Here is a 16,109-nt window from a genome sequence, read left to right as displayed (position 1 = left end):
GCACAAGCCTTAAGCCTCAAAAAATGTCCAAAAAAAACTAGAGCTTAATTCTACTTCTTTTTAGTAGCACCTAGTATACGTGTTGTTATAGGGCCCATTTTTTTACCCATGAATATGTTTTACATATGGCCCAATGGCCCAATAAAAATGGAATGGAGGAAAAAACATAAAGCAAGAATAAAGTTGGATCATGAGACGTCGGGATCGCTGATCTCTGGGAAAATTATTCAGTGTGGTAAGTGCATCATTAACATGGATGCATCTTTTCCCCTTAAATGACAATTTCCATTGCAAACAAACCCAACGAACTGACTAAGAAGGAATTACACGTTAAATGATAGGATATTAAGGGAAAAATTGATTTTCGCGCTTTATTTTTTACTGATGGCACTCCATTTTTAACGTGAAGTTACTAGTAACATCACGAAAAGTTAGTAACTTCACGTTAAAAGTACGTGGAGCGCCATCAACAAAAAATGGAGCGCGAATATCAAAATCCTATTAAAGGCCTCATTTTCGAAGATCGTCTTAGGCCTTCGAAATCTCATAGCTGGCACTTAAGACTCTCTTTTTAGTTCGACCGTCAGGGGTGTTCATGCCCGCGCACATCGACTAATTAATCTCCTCTTCGATCTCGTTAAAAATAGAACATCCATGCCGGGATTAGGGGAGAGGATTGGAAAAAAAAGTAAGCTTCTCTCTCACAATGTAAATTTGCAAAAGTAAAAGGACTAGGTCAAAGGTTTCTATTTGGATTCCAATTTCGAAATTCGAACCACAAGTGATATGTAAAAGCTATAATAGAAAATTACCACATGAAATTAAATTCTTTTGGATGACGGAGCATGAAAATTTCTTATACACAAATTTATTTACGCCACTTGAGATTTCATAATATTTCGATACCCGGATCCGGGTTAGTTTACGTGCACCTCAACTAATTTTGAAACCCTGAATAAGGCCTGCTCCGATTACGTTCTTATTTTTTAAATAATTATTTTTCGCTTTACGAGACATGTCATTATCTCACAATACATCACATTTAATTCAAAAAATAAATATTTATTTAAAAATTAAATACTTATTTTCCTTAGTGAAAAGTATATATTTTGATAATCGAATACGGGTTAGTTTACGTGCACCCCGGCTAACGTTAAATCCTACCTACCTGAGATAGTATTACTTTTACCAATTAGGTTTCAAAGGTACGAATGAGTTGAGTCTTGTTGGAGGATTTGATTTTTTGCTCTCTATCTCCCCACCCTCATTTTTGGGCCTTTGAATATATGCTTACCAAGGTTTTACGCGGCAGTCTATCCAAAGTAAGGAATTCAATTCCACGGATATGAGTCTCACATGAGTCTCAGTCTCCTGTAGGCCACACAATACGAGGGGAAGATTTTTTAACAGAACACAAGTCATGAAAATGATTGGGACATAAGACTCGGTTTGATTTGGTAACACAAGTCATGAAAATGATAATAGGAATTTTGTTCGAAACCTTAACGAATTTCAAGCAAATTTTTAACGAGCCATGATGTATTGAGCCCAAGTAGCTTGGTTCGTTATCGAGAATTTTTATTGAGCTTGAGTAGCTTGGTGTTTAATTTCCTACACCAAAATTGAATGCACGGCCGGTTTGAGGTTTGATGTATGGAGGTACTTGGGTGATTGAAATTTGATAGTCTTTTTGCATAAAAATTTATTAGCCCCGAGTAATATCTGCATAAACGTGCTTCGACTTCTTTGTGATTCCAGTATCTCAAATGAGCTTTTATTGATACCGTGTTGGGCTTAGAAGATGTGTTCGGACTTCCAATATTTGTGCACGAAAGTTCTTTACCAGCCCTACACAAACAACCCAGCAACATCTCGCGTAGGTGATAAATATATATATCGTGTCACTGTCATGCCTTGCTTAACTCGGTGTCCAGCACTGATCGTTTCACCCACTCCACCCCTTCGTCTGCCCCTGTTACAAGGGGTTGAATCTTGTTGAATGGTTGATCTTCTTTCAAAAAATTTCATACATGCGTGTCAACGTTCTTTTTTTTTTTTGGTTACAAAGTCTGATTGCCATGCAAATGCATTATCTATGCCCTGTCGCACAATGCACGAGTCTCTGGCGTGAAGTATTATCCGCGGAATTGGATTCCATTCAATGAAAAATAGTACTCCCTCCGTCCTATAATATTTTTGGTCTTGTTTCACTTTTTTGCTACGTAAACAATTGTCTATATCTCATAGTTTATAATATTTTTTTACGATTTCGAAAACTTGACTAATAAAATTATTTGAGATCTATCAAATAAGATTCATATTTGATACTATTATTAAAAACTTTATAAATTAAAAGATATAGCTAATTTTTTTATAGCTAAACAAGACCAAGAATATGAGACAAAGGGAGTAAATTTTAGGAAATATTAGTAATTCAAAACAAGAGAGTAAACGCATTCCTACCTCTCCAAAACTTGCACAAACCTTAGCAAAATTGACTTATAATTAAGGTACATACTGTTAAATATTCGATCTTTTTCCTAGAAAAATCATCCATAGGACTAATTGGATGTGGAGTTGACTCTCCTCATTTATGTGTGAGGTTGTAGCGGTAATTGTCTTAGTTAAAATTGGCTTACTTTTCTACTCTTTTCTTTCCCTTTCTTTCCCAACAAAACAAGGCATCTAACTAGTGAGAAACTTTTATGTATAACGGGGATACCAGGAGTAGTGGTATTCCCTCTGGTCCGTTTCTATTTTTTCGGTCATTTTTCAATCATATTTTGATGATAAGCTCCGATTCATTCATTTTTTAGAGTTCGGCAAAAAACATTAATTGTACTAAAAATTGTGTTCAAGATTCTTGCCGAACTCTAAAGAATGAACATAGCCGATCATCCAAATGCAATCGAAAAATGGCCAGAAAAGTAGAAACGGACTGGAAGGGATACCACGACCCTAGTATCAATGTTATATATAAAAGTTTCTTTTAACTAGTAATGGTCGAACAAACTTGAGTTAGCTTAGTTGCCACCTTTGTACACTTCTATAGTGCAGGTTGGAGAGTCGATCCTTGCAAAAAACAGAGATTGATTATTTGTTTCCTGGATTTATTTGTTTAGTAATTTGTTCCCTTAATGAACTATCAATTGGGCTCAATAAGATAGTGGACTTATGTTTTTATGTAATTTAGATATTTGTATTCTTCTACTGTTTGTAATAATAATAATAAAAATAATAACACATTAACGATCTACGGGTCAAAAGTGACGATAATATGAATGACTACAAGGATTACTAGAAATTTCCAAGATAATAACAAAATTACAAGAATTCGCAGCCTCACAATATGGGGTAAGCTCCTCGTCATACTCTAATCCTCCATACTCCTCTAAACTCTTAAATTTGCCCTTATTCTGGATAACTAGCAATATTCTGACTTATTCACCTCATAGCCTCGTAGCTAGATAATGTTGTTTGAAGCGTAGAATTATCGATACAAAACACAAATATAATATTCAAAAGATTACGATGTAATTTGCTCTATAATCTTGATTCAATACTATTAGACTTTATCCCACATCGCTCACCTAAGCCATCCAAGTTTGGTTAGTATAGTCTAGAAGTTACTTCACCTACTGTCAATTGATTTTAAGTTAGAACTCTCCAAGAAATCATAAGTTTTGCTCTTTTTATTTTTTCCTAATCAACAAAACCAAAACACAAACCAGGAGCATATCTTGTTGCCCTGTCCATGTTCTACATCAGAGCACTATGTATGTATACACACAACAACATAGAAGTAAAATGAATGGACTGAAATACAAAAGCCTACAATATTGACTTGCACCAGTCAGGTAAATGTATCTCTTGCAACATTGTCAATGCCCTTCGGGTAGGGTACCGGTTTTTGGACAATTAATTTGTGGCCACACCAAATTGAACCGTGTGTTGTGGGTACACCGGAGGTGGCAACGGCATCGCTTGACCAGCAAAGCCTTTCTGGCCGAGGGTGCTGGCGGGGATGTGGGTGCCGGGACTTGGTTGCGAGGGGGGTACAGGAGCCCTTTGCACAGCAAAGCCTTTCTGGCCAAGGGTGCTGGCGGGGATGTAGGTGCCGGGACTTGGATGCGAGGGGTCCACAGGGGTATGAGCCAGAGACTGTAAAAGCAAACTCTCACTCTTCTTAAACTCTTCTTCTTGTTCATGCAAGATTCTAGCTGCTTCATGTGGTTTGAATATGGTTTGAAGAAAAAGTAGAGCTAAAATGGCTAAGGCAACGTTTATAGTTCTCATTTTGCTATGCCTATACTAATTGGAGAAAGCAATTAAAGAGCTGCTGATGTTGGTATATAGATTATGAAGAATACTTGGAGGGAGTTTGGGGCTATTTATATATGCAACAAGTTGAAGTTTTCGCGGTGTCTATCTTGGAGGGTTTTTGACTGTTAACGTGGTGCTTGGGTGTTTTAATAAGCGGTTAAGAAAATTCAATGGGCCGTTGATGATGAAATTTTTACAGTAGTTTATTAGTTTGGATACAGTCAATTTTCAACCTTTGTGAACACGTCATTCCTTGAACATTACGCATGCAAGCATGTAAAGCAGGAGACAAAAGATGTAAGAATTTTTTTTAGCTCGACGGTCAAAGTTGTTCGGGCCCGCGTACATCGGCTAATCCCTTCTCCGATCCGGTTAAAGACAGATCATCCATGAAGGACCATGCTGGGATTAGAGGAGAGGATTTAAAAAAATGTAAGCATCTCTCTCACAATGAAAATTTAAGAAAGTAAAAGGGCTATAGGTCAAAGGTTTCTATTTCGATTCCAATTTTGAAATTCGAACTAGAAGTGATATTTAAAAGAGAATAACTTATTTACAGAGGCGCGCAATAACATTCGTCCGTCTTGGCAATCAATGATCGAGATATGTTTTTAAACTTTTACCGGTAATAAATATCTCTGACCGGCAATAGTTTATTTTTAATTCGGATCATCCGAAACACTTTTAGACGTGCGAAATTGAGCTCCGTAAAACTTATTCACGACTCCTCTGTGAATAGGTTATTCTCTATTTAAAAGCTATAGTGGAAAATTACCACCTGAAATTAAATTCGTTTGGATGACGGAGCATGAAAATTTCTTATACACGAATTTATTTATGCCACATGAGGCTTCATAATATTTTGATAACCGGATATACGGGCCAACACTTACGTACACCTCGACAAATAAATTTCAAGACTGAATATGTACGTATTTTTTTTTTTAATGAAACTCTTTTCCTAGTATTTTTTTGGATAAGCAACTTTTCCTAGTATTACTTTTACCAATTAGGTTTCAAAGGTAGGAATGAGACCTATGAGTTGAGTCTTGTTTGGAGGATTTGACTTTCTGCTCTCTATCTCCCCATTATCATTTTTTGGGACTTTGACTGCTTGAGGACGATTTGTTTGGTCACAGTTTATGCGTACTACGGTTTTACGCGGCAGTTCATCCAAAGCAAAGGAATTCAATTCCACGGACATGAGTCACATGACTCTCAGTCTCCCGTGGGCCACGGAATACAATTGTAACAGAACCCATGTCATGACTTGATTATAGGAATTTCAAGCAAATTTTTAACGAGTCGTGATATATTGAGCTCAAGTAGCTTGGTTCGTTACAGCGAATTCTTGTTGAGCTTGAGTAGCTTGGTTCTTTATTGGGCATACACCAAAATTGAATGCAATGGTTTGATGTATGGAAGTATTCGATTGGGTGCATGATTGTTATTTGATATTGACTGCCTTTCTCTACATAAAAGTTTATCAGCTGTCCCCAAGTATTATCTGCATATATAAACGAGCTTCGACTTCTTTATTATGATTCTAGTATCTCAAAACGAGCTTTGATTGTTGCCGTGTTGAGCTTAAAAGATGTGTTTGGACTTCCTATATTTGCGCACGAAAGTTCTTTACCAGCCCTACATGACTTGGAAACAAAACCGTTTGCATTAAGCTGTATATACAAATGAACAATCGTCTACAAGATCAAGCTATACCCAGACATATAGGAGTACAAACAGGGTAATAGCTGAACCAACATTACACGCAGTACCAGAGAAATCATATTGGGTCTACAGTCGGATGGTGCACATAAGTACTGCTACATTATAAGTATATCTGTATGAACAGCGATGCTGCCTTCTTTATTCCGCCGTGGCCTTCTGGTCTCTGTTAAATCCACCGCATGTACGTACAAGGTTCATCACTCCCCATCCAATGAGACGAAACCGACCGATAAATCATCAACGGCACGCAAGACTTGAAGGTGGGGATAGGGATAGAGAGGGAAATAGAAACTATAACTTGGCGTGTGTTTTACTTGCATGCATGGAAGAAAATAAAACGCATCTGAAACAATGAAATTTCCGTTGGTGTGTTTGGGTTCCGGGATGCATTTCCATTGAGGTGGCCAGTGGTGGCTAGGTGGATTTTGGTGGTGGTTGATCTGTCAGATCGGTGGGCAGCAACGTCGCTCTTAGGGCTAGCTAGGTTTTGGGTTTTCTTTGGACTAGGCTTTATTGTTTGATCTGCGTTTTTGGCCTTTTGAGATATTTAAGCTGTATTTGTTTTATCTAGGCACTTTAGACCCTCAAGTGTTGTATTGGGCTTTACTCCTTACCATCATTTCCCGAAAGCCGAGCCCTTATTGATTGCGTCAAAGGCGTGTATATGCCTATGGCTGTATTTTCCAACTTTTGGTTGGAATTTCTTCCCTTTTTCTAATAAAATATTGCTTTTGCCGATAAATAAAAAAAACAATCAAATTTCCGTTACAACCCTGGTTTCACTTTCTCTGGCTCATTTCCAAAACAATACTACAAATTATGAACATCAGCAAACTAATCCACATATAATATGGAGCAACAGTTTTTGAATTATTTATATTTTGAACTATCGGATTTGTACATTTTTTTTGTATAGATGAGATTTATGGGTAATAAGACTAGAAATACCATACGCATATCCGGAACTCACTTTATGTGAGATGACGTTAAAAAGAATCGTTGTATCCATAAAAAAAGCATTCGAAAAAATAAGATTTGATACTACGTTTATATACTATATTTAGAAAAGTATTGCGCCGTGTTTTTAGACATGAGCAATTACTAGTCCACATGCATGAAGCAGATGGTAGACAACTAATTGACAAAGATAACCCTTGGTCTTGTATGGGAACTCTTCCTGCATGCTTTACACAATATTCATGTGCATGTGAACATATAATATACGGGTGTGCAGCGGACCTCACTACTTGATCGTGTGGAACTCACGTCGGTCGTGTCAAGAATTTGTTCCACTGCCTCCATAGTTTTACTCTCCTAATCTTTTCTTTCCCAACACGACAAGGCATCTAATTAGTCATGGTCTAACCAAACTCAGTTGGTCACTGTTGTATACTTTTATTGGGGAGGTTAAGGGGTCAAATTTGCCAAAAGTAGAGATTGATTATTTGTTCCTCCGATGTGGCCGGTTTATTTGTTTAGTTATTTATTTCCTCAATGGGCCATTAGTGGGGCTTAATATGATTGTAGGCTTATGTACCGCTTGATATAATTCAAATACTTGTATTCTTCTACCGCTTGTAATAGAAAAAAACTCTAGGTAATGATCTACGGGCCGAGAGCAGCGATAACAATGACTAGAAGATTACTTTTGGCCGAAAATTACTTTTGGCCGCATCGAATTTCACTTGGCCCCATCGAATTACTTTTGGCCGTGTCGAATTGCACTTTGTCCCGTCGAATTGCACTTGGCCGTATCGAATTACTCTTGGCCGCTAATAATTACTCCAATTAAATTATTCTTGGCTCCACAGAATTACTTTTGACCGCATTGAATTGCAATTGGCCGCATCTAATTGCACCTGGCCGCTTCAAATTGCTCTTGACCCCATCGAATTGCACTTAGCTGCAACGAAGTACTCTTGGGCGCATTGAATTGCTCTTGGGCGCATTTAATTGAACTTGGCTGCTACGAATTACTCTTGGCCGCATCAAATTGCGGCCAAGTGCAATTAGATGCGGCCAAGTGTAATTTGTAGCGGCCAAGAGTAATTCTGCGCGGCAGGAGTAATTTGATGTAGCCAAGAGTAATTTTCGCGGTCAGCAGTAATATTTTGTAGCCATTAGTAATTCTTCATAGCCAGGAGTAATTCTTTGCGGTCAATAATAATTCTTCGCGTTAGATTCTTTTTATTTTTAACTAATGGGTAAGAGAACAAAAATGTTGTTCAATATAACTTGAGTTGTTGGTTTAGATGATTTTGAGTTTCATGATTTGTCTGAGATTGAAGATTGTAGGTTTTTTGTTGGAGCCTTTTGGGTAGACAGAGTTTCAAATTCTGCTCCTTACTTGGTTATATCATATATGTAATCTTGGAACTATTTTGCTCTTCTATTTTTCTAAATCAGTTAAAGAATCAACTGCGAAAGGGGTGTCATTTTTGAGAGAGTGGACGTTCAAAAAATTGAATTTGAGTTGGAATCCCGTATAATTATACATTATTAATATTTATGATGCTATCCCTGAATGCAACCGACATAATTAACAGATTTGGTAATATTTGTTGTGTTAGATTATTTTATGAACTTGGTTAGATGTACCATGTTTGAAGCTTATTTTTAAAATAAAAATTTCCGAGAAGTAGATTTTGTTGGGAGACGGAATTTTTTTCTAATTCACGGTTATTTGTTCTGGCATGAGGTGAGACCATACGTATATCCGAGACTCACCTCATGTGAGATGGCGTTAAAAAGAACCGTTGTATCCAAAAAAAATCTTCGGAAAAATAGGGTTTGATACTTCATTTAGACTCTGTCTAATTAAAAAGCATTGCACCGTGCCTTTAAGCACGAACAATTACTAGTCCACATACATGGAGCAGAAGGTAGACAACTAATTGACAAAGATAACCCTTGGTGTTGTATGGGAACTCTTCCTGCTTTACACAGTATTCATGTGCATGAACGTATAATATACGGGTGTGTGGACCTCACTACTCGATCGTGTGGAACTCACGTCCGTCGTGTCACGGATTTGTGCTATTTTGCCTCTAGTTATATATAGCAAAATTACATGGGTAGTTCCACTGCCTTTGTTAGTTCGATCTCCATAGTTTTACTTTCCTAATCTTTTCTTTCCCAACACGACATGGCATCTAATTAGTCATGGTCTAACCAAACTCAATTGGTCACTCTTGTGTACTTTTATTGGGGAGGTCAAGGGGTCAAATTTGCGAAAAAAAGAGATCGATTATTAGTTCTTCGGATGTGGCCGGTTTGTTTGTTTAGTTATTTGTTTCCTTAATGGGCCATTAGTGGAGCTTAATATGATTGTAGGCTTATGTCCCGCTTGATGTAATTCAAATACTTGTATTCTTGTACCGCTTGTAATAGGAAAAAACACCAGGAAATGATCTACCGGCCGAGAGTGGCGATAACAATGACTAGAAGAATTACTATAAATTTCTGAGATAACAAAAATTGACAAGGATTCATAGTCTCCCACAACATAGGGGTAAGCTCCTCTCCATACTTTCGTCCTCCATACCACTCCTAACTCTTAATTTTTGCCCGGCAATGATTCTTCCCATTCATTTCATAGGCCTCGTAGAAAACGTTTGAAGTATACAATAATCGATACAATAAAACACCACAGGTATTTCAAAAGAACACAATGTAATTTGCTCTCAAATCTTGATTCATTCAATACAAAAGAAAAGTGACATGGAACTACAATCCAGCAAGAAACAAAGACTTGGGAAATCAATTTGCTCTTTTTTTTGTCTTCCCTTATCAACATAACCAATCCAAAACACAAACCAGAAGCATATCTTCTTGCCCTGTCCATGTTCTACGTATACATCAGAGCTCTATGTATTTATACACACAACAAATAGAAGTATAATGAAAGGAGTGAAATACTAAAGCCTACAATTTTGATTTGCACCAGTCTTATTCTGGGCAATAATCACATTAGAATTTTCTGACTTCTGAGGTAAATGTATCTCTTGCAACATTGTCAATGCCCTTTGGGTGGGTTTTTTGGACAATTAATTTGTGGCCACACCAAAATGAACCGTGTGTTGTGGGTACACCGGAGGCGGCAACAGCATCGCATGGCCGGCAAAGCCTTTCTGGCCGAGGGTGCATGCTGGCGGGGATGTGGGTGTCGGGACTTGGATGCGAGGGGGTCACAGGAACCCTTTGCAGAGCCAGAGACTGTAAAAGCAAACTCTCACTCTTCCTCAACCCTTCTTCTTCATCATCCAAGAATCTAGCTGCTTCATGTGGTTTGAATATGGTTGGAAGAAAAAGTAGAGCTAAAATGGCTGAGGCAACGTTTATAGTTCTCATTTTGCTATAGTAATTGGAGAAAGCAATTAAAGAGCCCATGTTGGTAGATTAGGAAGAATACTTGGAGGGAGTGGGGGCTATTTATATGCAAGAAGTTGAAGTTTTTCTGGTGTCTATTTTGAAGGGATTTTGACTGTTAACGTGGTACTTTGGGTGCTTTAGTAGTTCAAAGTTCCGTAGTCTTTGGATTAAGTCCCCTCTTATTTTGGTTTATTGATTTCTTATTTAGGAATAAAATTTCCTCTTGATATACTATTTATCTATAATATCACTTGCTATTGTTTTGGCAAAAAATAAATAAATAAGCGGTTTAGAAAATTCAATGGGCCGTTGATGAAGAAGTTTTTAATTTAATTTGGAAACATTCAATATTCAACCTTTGTGAACACGTCATTCCTTGAACATGACTCATGCAAGCATGTAAAGCAGGAGACAGGAGACAGAGTATGTAAGAATCTTTCTTTTTAGTTCGACGGTAAGGGGTGTTCGGGGTCGCGCACATCCACTAATCCATTTTTCTGATCCGGTTAAAGGTATGTCATCCATACAGGGATTAGGGGAGAGGATTAAAAAAAATGTAAGCACCCTTGTCACAATGAAAATTTGAGAAAGTAAAAAGGCTAGGTCAATGGTTTCTATTTCGATTCCAATTTCGAAATGATATTTAAATGCCATAGTTGAAAATTACCACCTGAAATTAAATTTTTTTGGATGATGGAGCATGGAAATTTCTTATACACAAATTTATTTATGCCACATGAGACTTCATAATATTTTGATAACTGGATACGGACCAGCTTACGTGCACCTCGACTAACGTCGGGACTTTGAATATTTATTTTTTCAATGAAACTCTTTTCCTAATGTGGAATCCTCTCTAATTGGGAGAGTATTACTTTTACCAAGGTTTCAAAGGTACGAAACCTATGAGTTGAGTCTTGTTTGAGGATTTGATTTGTGCTCTCTATATATATCCCCATCCTCATTTTTTCGGCCTTTGAATGCTTGAGGACGATTTGGTCACGGGGTATGTTACGTACAAAGAAATTTTACCTGGAATATACTATTTATGACCGATCATAAATAATATATTCCGAGTTCTTTTTCGAATAACATTTTTTTGTACATACCACTTTTGTTTGGTCACAGTCTATCTAAAGTAAAGAATTCAATTCCATGGACATGTCACATGACTCTCGGTCTCTCTCGTGGGCACGCAATACAAGGGGGAAGATTCTTTTAACAGAACACATGTCATGAAATGATAATAGGAATTTAGTTTGAAATCTTAACGAATTTGAAGCAAATTTTTAACGAGTCATGGTGTATTGAGCCCAAGTAGCTTGGTTTGTTGTAACGAATTTTTATTGAGCTCGAGTAGCTTGGTTCGTTATTGGGGCTTCACCAAAATTGAATGCACCGGTTTGAAGTATGGAAGTGCTCAGGTAATTGATACTATTTTGATAATCTTTCTGCATAAAAGTTTATTAGCCCCGAGTATATATTGTCTTCATAAATGAGCTTTGACTTCTTTGTGATTCCAATATCTCAAACGAGTTTTGATTGATACCGTGTTGTAGGGGCGGATCCAGTTAAGGCACAAAAGGGTCACGTAACCCTCCTGAAACACAATAAGATCGAAGTCTTGTTCGAGTGGTAGGGTTTTTTCTTTTTCCACGCTTGTGGTCGTGGTTCAAAGCTTGCTAGCGTTGTTCGATTATTTGTTTTAAACGCTCACGCGGTTTGGAAAAAAAAGCCTCCTCTAAACACAGGTGCAGAGAATTTGAACCCTGTTCACTTATAACATAACATTTGCGAGTCATCTCATCTCCTATTAAACAAACAACTCTCATCTCTGCTATTAAACAGACAACCCAGCAACATCTCGCAATAAAACATCTCCCGGGTCTCATCTTTCTCATGCTAAAATTAAAAGGGCTGGCAGATCTCAACCTCAACCAAAGAACCGAGAGTAGTATCAACTTGCAATTTTTGGTTTTACTTATTTCCAGTTATATACAACCCGTAAAAACCAATACATCTATGACTCAAAAACAACCGTTTCCTCCCTCAGGCTTTGCCGACGCTTGGCTTTCTGGGAGCCCGCCGGTGCTACTATTGGGTGCGCCGGTTTGGCTTAACGGCGTGGTGCTCCCTGGCGGCTCGGTTTTAGGCGAGGTTCACTTCTCCCGCCGATTATTATATCTTGGCATAATCGGATCAGCTTAACAGCAAGTTGGATGCTCAGGCTGCGGATGGCGTGGTATTCCCAGTTTGGGTGAAGCCCATTTGCAGTACTGTTTTGTTTTTTGGACTGTATTTTCAGATCTGAGCATTTATGGCCCTTAGGTGTTCGGGCTTGGCCCATTTTTTGGAGTTTGGTCTTAGTCCCTTTTGGTATCAACCTTTGGTTGATTGCCGCCCTATCACCCTCTTGACATACCCTTTATCAAATTTCTCTAATAACATTTTGCCGTTTAAAAAAAAAGCTATACAAATGAAAAATCGTCTACATCAAGCTATACCCTGACATATGCAAACAGGGTAAGAGCAAAACCAATGCTACAAATGAACAAAGAAATCATTCGGGTAAAAATGACTGCAATGCACACGGTACCAGAGAAATCATATTGAGTCTGCAGTCAGATGGTGCACATAAGCACTGCTACATATCTGTATGAACAGTGATGCCGGCCGCCTTCTTACTCTGCCGTGGCCTTTCTGGTCTCTGTTAAAACTTAAATCCACTGCAAGTACAACGTTCATCAAGTACAATTCCCGGTCCAGTGACTGAGGAATCATCGAGGCCTTTTCTCGGTACACTTGTCTCCTTCCACCAATGGTTTGAATCCATGTTGCACGTACCTGCGATATAGTTGTACAAAGATCATAGAATAGTAGTACAAAGATCATGGAAATAGGATCTCCAAACAGCTGAGACTTCTGCTGTACAAAATGTGCTCATATGCTGTCATGCACACAAGACTTGGAGGTGGCGATAAGGACACGGATAGAGAGAGACAGAGAAATAGAAAATTATAACTTGGCGTCCGTTTCACTTGCATGCATGGAAGAAATTAAAACGTATCAGAAACAATGAAATTTCCATCACAACTCTGGTTTCACAGGCTCATTTCCAAAACAATACAAATCATGAACATCAGCACTCTAATCCAAATACATGGAGCAGAAGGTAGACAACTAATTGGCAACGATAACACTTGGTATTGCATCGGAAATCTCTTCTTGCTTTACACAATACTAGCATCAACCCACGGTGTGCATAGCAATTGAAAGAAAAAAGAATTTACAGTAATAGCTTATGTTTCGTAACACCCCGTCCCACATCGGATATGCTCTTGAGTATATATATAACAAATCATGTGGGTTACTACTAGTACCTTGAGCTTACGTATTTTGGGCCATGTGCTGCGGCTTGTGGATCAAAATCAAAATACTGGGCCGGTGGTCTGCTTGGGGTGTTACAAATGGCATCAGAGCGATCCGTGTAGACTATGTGGGCCTTGGACTTTTGATTTGGTTAGGATTGGTGATTTTAGTACTCAACCCCTCGCAGAGATTGTAACACCACATCTCACATCGGAAGCCTACATGGATGATCTTGGGTATGTTACAAACCATGTGAGTGTTGGAAATTTACGAAATTTCAGGTGAATGAAACCGGGATTTTGGAGGGTCTACCGAGGCAACCAGTCCCGGGTTCGTCGTATCTGGACACCCCACAATCAATAGACGTATTGAATTGTGGGATTTCGTAACCCCTGGCCATGATGGTGTAATCAATCCCGTAACCTCCCTCCTTGATGGCAGAATTCAAATTCTGAATTCATTGTGCAGAATTCAATGTGTGGAGTTATTCAGCCCTCATCTCTCTATAAATTGAGGCATCCCGTTTTGATCAGGACACAAGCAATTCCACAATCCTTGCATATTCTGAATTTCGTTTTTGAGAGAGAAAGGCAGACGGTAGTCAGTTCGCCAAGGCGGTCGACGGCGGTGTTCCGACGGCTTGCGGTTTAGCCGAGCCAACCCTGGGAGGAAGACGCCGAACACGAACCTACAACACCGACGGTAGGCGGCGAATCTTTCTTAAGGAGACTGTGGTACCACACAGGACTCGGTTTGGTTTTGAAAATTCTGTTTGTATCTCGCTCTTACAATTTATCTACTGTTATGTATTTGTAATTTGTTTCGATCATGTAATTGTTATCAATGAAATTGTTCTCTGGATTTTTTGCCTTTTGCCGAATTTTTCCCAACAGTGAGTTACTACTAATACCTTAAATTTAAGCATTTTGAGTCATGTGGTGTGGCTTGTGGATCAAAATGACTAGTGGTGGTCGGGGCGTTACATTTTTTACTGTAATATAGGAGTAGGTTAATAGATAGAGATTTTATTGATCCCTAGCTAGTTAATAAGGTTTTTTTCGAATTCTTAGTTATCTTCTTGTTTAAAAACGTTGGCAAGAAACCAACAAAGAAAAAAAACTCCTCAGACATGGCCACACCAATGAAAAACAATGGCCGTCACACAGATGAGACAAAAAACCTACAAACTGAAACCAGCCACCTAGCCCCTACAACAAAAAAGGGAGTGAAACACCAGGAAAACAGCAACAAAACAACCACAGCGCGCAACAACAAACTACCTCTGACCAACAAAAACACCAACCAAAAATCCAGCAAGGCAAAACCAGGTGAAGAAGTAATCGAAATCCAAACCGCAGCAAAAACACATAGCAAACAGCAAAAAGCAACAGCAGACGAATATCCAAAAAGAACATAAGAATAGAATCAAATCTCCACGGATGTGGTTCATTTGTTCAGTTATTTGTTTCCTTAATGCCTTGTTGGTTGGAATTAATATGATTGTAGGCTTGTGTCCCATTCAGATACTTGTGTTCTTCTACTTCTTGTAATAAAAAGAAAACTAATTAGTAATGATTTACAGGCCGAGAGCGGCGATAACAATGACTGCAAGGATTACTAGAAATTTCAGGGATAACAAAAATTTACCAGGATTCACAGTCTCTCACAACATAGGGGCAAGCTTCTCTCCATACTCTTATCCTCTGCACCACTCCAAACTCTTAATTGTTGCCCTTATCCCGGCAATGATAAAGTATGAAGTATACTTTATCATTATACTTCATAGATAAAGTATTGGTTTTGCTAAAGTATGAAGTATACAATTATAGAAAAAAAAAAACACCCCAGGTATTTCAAAAGAACACAATGTATTTTGCTCTTGAATCTTTATTCAATACAAAAGAAAAGTGACATGCAACTACAATACAGCAAGAAACAAAGACTTGGGAAATCAATTTGCTCTTTTCTGTTTACCCTTGTCAACATAACCAAAACACAAACGAGAAGCATATCTTCTTGCCCTGTCCATGTTCTACATATATACACACAACAAATAGAAGTATAATGAATGGAGTATAATACTAAAGCCAACAATTTCGACTTGCACCAGTCTTATTCTAGGCACGATCAGAGTTGAATTTTCTGACTTCTAAGGTAAATGCATCTCTTGTAACATTGGTTTTGGATGGGGTTTGTGTACAATTAATCGTTGGCCACACCAAATTGAACCGTGTGTTGCGGGTACGCCAGAGGGGGCGGCAACGGCCGGCCAGGGTGCCGCTGACAGGCAGGGACGGATCCAGAAATATACCCTAGTG

This window comes from Rhododendron vialii, chromosome 1a (assembly GCF_030253575.1).
Source record: "Rhododendron vialii isolate Sample 1 chromosome 1a, ASM3025357v1".
NCBI lineage: Eukaryota > Viridiplantae > Streptophyta > Magnoliopsida > Ericales > Ericaceae > Rhododendron > Rhododendron vialii.
This window is presented reverse-complemented; position numbering follows the sequence as displayed.